Genomic DNA, 5,862 nt, shown 5'->3' on the forward strand with positions numbered 1-5,862 from the left:
GACAAGGCTTGAAGGAACATCAAACTTGTCGACGTCTTTCTACTTAATGCATCCGCTACTTTGTTAGCTTTACTAGTGTGGTATAAAATTTCACAGTCATAGTCTTTGAATAATTCTAACCACCTTCTTCGTCTCATATTAAGTTCCTTCTGGGTAAAGAAGTACTTCAAACTCTTGTGATTAGTAAAAATTTTACATCTTACTCCATAGAGATAATGTCTCCAAATTTTCAAGGCAAAAACTACTGTAGCTAACTCTAGATCATGTGTGGGGTAGTTTTTCTCATAATCCTTTAATTGTCTGGAGGCGTAAGCTACTACTCCCCCTTCTTGCATCAACACCGCTCCTAATCCCATCTTTGAAGCGTCACAGAAAATTTCAAACTCGTCTGTACTATTCGGGATGGTGAGGATTGGAGCATTAGTTAGTCGATTCTTTAATTCCATAAAGCTCTCCTCACAAGCTTCCGTCCATATGAATCGACTATTCATTCTAGTGAGTGTCGTATGTGGGGTTGCAATTTTGGAAAACCCTTATATGAATCGTCGATAATATCCAGCTAAGCCCAGAAAACTTCTTACTTCAGTTGCATTCCTTGGCTGGTACCATCCTTTTACTGCTTCTACCTTAGCTGGATCAACCAAAATCCCACTTTTTGACACAACATGTCCCAAAAAGTTAATTTTATCGAGCCAAAATTCACACTTCTTGAATTTGGCATATAGTTGTTCCTTTTTTAGAGTTTCCAGCGTACATCTTAGATGTTCCTCATGTTCTTTTTCTGACTTTGAATATATGAGGATATCATTGATAAAAACAACGACAAATTTATCCAAGAAATCCTTAAATACTCTATTCATGAGATCCATGAAAGCTGTAGGAGCATTAGTTAGTCCAAATGGAATCACCAGGAATTTGTAATGTCCATAACGAGTTTGAAATGCCATTTTGGGAATATCTTGTTCCTTCATCTTGAGCTAGTGGTATCCCGAACGAAGGTCTATCTTTGAAAATACTGTCGCTTCTTGTAGTTGGTCGAATAAATCATCAATCCTGGGCAGCGGATACTTATTTTCAATCGTCACTTTGTTGAGCTCCCTATAATCAATGCACATTCTCATTGTGCCATCCTTCTTCACGAATAGTACTGAAGCTTCCCACGGTGAATGACTGGGTCTTATAAACTTCTTTTCCAAAAGTTCCTCTAGTTGAGTCTTTAGTTCCTTCAGTTCGGTAGGTTCCATGCGGTAATGGGCCTTTGAAATCGGAGTTGTACCAGGTAACAACTCGATCTCAAACTCAATTTCACGATCGGGAGGAATTCCAGGAAGATCTTCGAGAAATACTTCCATAAATTCGCGTACAATATGAACGTCTTCAGGTCTCGCAAGCTTCTCTTTCGAGACATCACCAATCGTTGCTAGATATCCGGTGTATCCGTTTGCTAATAATTTCCTTGCCTTTGCTGCAGAAATCATTGGTGAAGGGGTTCGTTTCACTTTCCCTTGAAAATGAACTTCGTCTTCTCCTACCAGTGCAAAAATGACTTCTTTCTTACTACAGTCGATTCTAGCGTTATACGTTGTTAGGAAATCCATTCCTAAAATGACGTCATAGTCCTTCATGTCGATAATGATCAGGTTAACATATAGATCCCTGTCATTGATTGTAATTGGTATAGTCTTATACCAATGAGTTAAGTATAGCACTTCCCTAGAAGGCAGTGCTATACTAAAAATTGTATCCATCTTAACAGGTAATCCATTCAATCTACCAACAAAATACACTGATGCAAATGAATGTGTAGCTCCAGAATCAATTAATACTGGTACAAGCATGTTTTCTGAAAATGAGCTGACCTGAGATTACTGTGGATGGACTTGCTTCCGCTTCTTCCCAAGTCAAGGCAAAGACTCCGGCGTTTGTTTTCTTTTCTTCTCCTCCTTTATACTGTTCGTTACGGTTGGAACATTCCTTTGCAAAGTGCCCCGGCTTCCCACATATGTAACAAGTGTTAGTCCCAACCCGACATTCACCAGGATGATATTTGTTACATTTTGGACATTGAGGAAATCCTGGCTTTTCTTGGGATTGATCATTTCCTCTCTTGTGGTTGTTGTTGAAACTCCATTGGTTAGGCCGCTTCCTGTCACTATTCCTCTGACTTGGACCACCTTTCATGAAATGGTTATTTTGCCGATTTTGGAAGTTCCTTGAGCCTTGTCTTCTGTTTTCAACTTCTTTCTCCCATTCTTGCATCAATATCGCCCTTTCGATCTTCAAAGCTTTGTCAGCTACTTTGGAAAAAGAAGCTCCCTCCAAGTCTACTACTTCGAGATCTTTACGAATGTCAGGATGAATAATATTTTTGAAATGCTTGATTTTTAATTCATAAGTGCAGACCATGTGGGGTGCATATCTTGAGAGTTCATTAAATTTTCCTAATAAACTCCTTCATCAACATCTTTTTCTGCCTTAGGTAAGTGCATTCTCTTGCTTTCTCATCTTTCAAGGTAGTTGTAAGGTATCTTTCTTCCAATAATGTTCGAAATTGTTCCCAAGTCATCGTGTCAACTCCATGTATGGCCGCCATAGTATCCCACCAATAGCTAGCATCCTCCCTCAATAAGTATATTGCTAGACGAACTTTGTCTACTTGTGGGACTCGAGCTTGATCAAAAAGTCTTCCCAATTCTCTGTTACTTTTGAATCAATGCTTCCATAGAATTTAGGAGGGTGGAATTTTATAAAGGTCTCCGGAGAGTAATTGGCTATTGCATTTCTGACTTCTATTGGAGGAGTCAGAGGTGGTGCATGTTGTTGTGCTCCATTTGTTGGTGGGTGGTCTGCGCTATCTTGTGGTGATTCTTCATTACCTTGTGATTGTACTTCATTTCTTTGTTGCCCTAGGAATTGTTCTAATAAATCTTCTAACCGCCGGCTTTTCTCTTTTTCCTCTTGAAATTTCCGCATTAGCTCAGCAACATTTGGAGCAGTTTGCTCTGCAGTAGGCTCTCCAGCGGCATGCCCTTCCATTCTTCAATTCTAGAAGGTCATGAATTGGGATGATTACCATGAATAAAACTTTCTTGAAAGTAAATAACCATATCACTTATTTACACGTCAAGTAGCGCTAGATATAACTTTGCTAAGAGATTAAATTTAACGCTAATATATATATATTTAAGGACTTACTTGATGAGTACCACACTTACCGTCATGCTTGTACATATGGGATTGTCTTCAAAACCGATCCGCTCTGTTACCACTCTGTAACGACCTTCTTTCTTACATTTTTATATATATAATGTAAAACAAAGTTTAACTTGAATACGACAATATTGAAATTCTGAATTTACAAAAAAAAAACTTTATTGGACAATACATAAACTAATGTTCATAGCTTCAAACCATACAATACTCATGACTAAATAAAAACTTTATCTTAGATATAAATCTTAATATTTTATAAATAATTTTCGTGGCATTACTATACCTTCACGTAAAACTATAGATGTATCCAACCGATAAATTTAAAAGCTTTATGTAAATTACAAAGTTCAGGAAATACTTTTAAAGCCTTATGTAAATTATAAAGTCCCCAAAATACTTTTTATGAAATATAAATATAAAATCAAGTTTCTCGTTTATTTATAATATAGCATAGCAGAACTCCACTCCCTTCAGGTCAGCCCTATATGTACAATCACGTTGGCTCCACGTATACTCATCAACAATTTATATTTGGGGCATCTTACCTACAACAAAAACATTATCTGATGAGCTAAGGCTCAGTAAGCAGAATAACTACCTCATATGCATTAAAATAAACGTGCAACATCTTATGTATTTTCTTTCTTTTACTTTCCTTTCTTAAATCACTTTCTTCTTTTATTTCATATTTTCCTTCTCTTTTCGGTGAAGGGTTGGCTCTAGACCTAGGCTCAGAATAATTCCATTGTTGTGAATTAACAGATAATTCTTCAAGAGCGTCCCAAGCCTCTTGCCCTTGCAGTTTTAAAAATTTTCCGGTATGCATGGATTGAATCATTTTTCGGTTTGAAGGGGTTAAACCATCATAAAAATATTTTACAAGTCTCCATTTTTCAAAACCATGGTGGGGACATTTTAATAATAAATCTTTAAATCTTTCCCAACATTCATAAAATTCTTCGTTATCTTTTTGATAAAATTCAGAGATTTCTCTTCTTAAACTATCAGTTTTGGACATGGGGAAAAATTTAGCAAGAAATTTATTAAAAAGTTGATCCCAAGTAGTTATGGTTCCAGTTGGAAGTGAGTTTAACCAAGCTTTGGCTCTATCTTTTAAGGAAAAAGGAAACAACCTAAGTTTAACCGACTCATCTGAAAAATTTTGAAAACGAAAGGTTGAGCAAATTTCCAAAAAGTCTTTTACATGCATGTATGGATCCTCTCTTTCTAAACCATAAAATGATGGTAACAATTGAATGATTGATGGTTTAAGTTCAAAATGAGTAGCATTAGTAGTGGGCAAAACAATGCATGATGGAGCATTAGATGAAATAGGTGAAAAATATTCAAGAAGAGTTTTTTCTTGCACAACATTAGGTTCTTGTTCCATTATGCTTACATTTTCAAAAACACTTTCAATTTCACGTAAAGACACTAATTTTTTCACCAAACGATTTTTTGAATTACGATGCCACTGATGCATACAATGTCACAAATTTTACCAAATAACACAAACAATCACAAGAAACAAATTTCTGATGTGGAAGATCAGTTTGAACCGCAACCACAGAGCATACTTATATCAAGAAGATATTATAATATTCATATAAAAAAAAAATTGTTATGATTTTTTTTTTTTTTTATATATATATTTTTTTTGGGTTAACTTGTTCCCAGGCCTATTTGATTCCACTTACTCACAACTTAATAACAACTCCCCGAGGTTAATTAATAAGCGTGGATGAGAACTTTGCCAAATTTCCTTTAAGCAAAAATTGCTTATGTTGAAAGAACAAGCTTTGTTTTTTTTTAGTTTTTTTTTTCAAGTATTTTCTTAAACAACAAAATTACAACTATCTAAATGCGATAATTAAGAAGAAGAAAAATGACAATAGCAATAGTAAATAGTTATATAAAAATTAGGAGGCACTTATGTCATCAACTAAATGATCAACAAAAATAAAATTAGGAGGCACTAATGTCATCAACCAATACTAATAATAATAATGATAATAATAATAAAACTTAGGAGGCACTAGTGCCATCAACTAAGATAATAAAAAATAAATAAATAAAAGCTAGGAGGCACTAATGCCATCACTAGAGATAGATTGTTCAAGTATATAGGAGGCAAAAATTGCACTCAACTATCAAGGATTAGGAGGCACAAATGCACTCAACTAAAAAAACATAAAAAGTAAAAGAAAAAGAAAAATGGTTAGGAGGCACTAATGCACTCAACTAATAAGTAAGTAGGAGGCACTAAATGCCATCAACTACCAAGATATATATATAATATAATATATAACAATATAAATAAATATATGTATAACTTTCTTTTTTTTCTTTTTCGATTTTTACTCTTTTTTTTCGATTTTTTTTTTTATAGATATATATTTTTTTACTTTTTTTTTAAAGATGATAGTGCAAATAAAAATAAAATAACTAGTAGAAGAATTTTACTTACCTTGTAGAAAGATCGTTTCTTTCTTGCAACTCCCCGGCAACGGCGCCAAAAACTTGTTGGACCCAAAACGGGTATGTTTTAATAATTTAAACTCGCAAGTGCACGAATCGTTTCGGAATATAATGTTCATGTAAGTACGAGGTCGAACCCATGGGAGTTGACTAACATCAAAAGAAACTATT

At 34.7% G+C, this 5,862-nt stretch overlaps 1 non-coding gene across 1 annotated transcript; it reads left to right on the forward strand.

The window, feature by feature from the left end:
• Window positions 1-4,109: 4,109 nt before the first annotated feature.
• On the forward strand, window positions 4,110-4,216 carry LOC133793140 (small nucleolar RNA R71). Its single transcript, XR_009874600.1, has one exon. It is a non-coding gene; the product is annotated as a small nucleolar RNA R71 (small nucleolar RNA).
• The last annotated feature ends 1,646 nt before the right edge of the window (window positions 4,217-5,862 follow it).

Source organism: Humulus lupulus, chromosome 7, assembly GCF_963169125.1.
Source record: "Humulus lupulus chromosome 7, drHumLupu1.1, whole genome shotgun sequence".
NCBI lineage: Eukaryota > Viridiplantae > Streptophyta > Magnoliopsida > Rosales > Cannabaceae > Humulus > Humulus lupulus.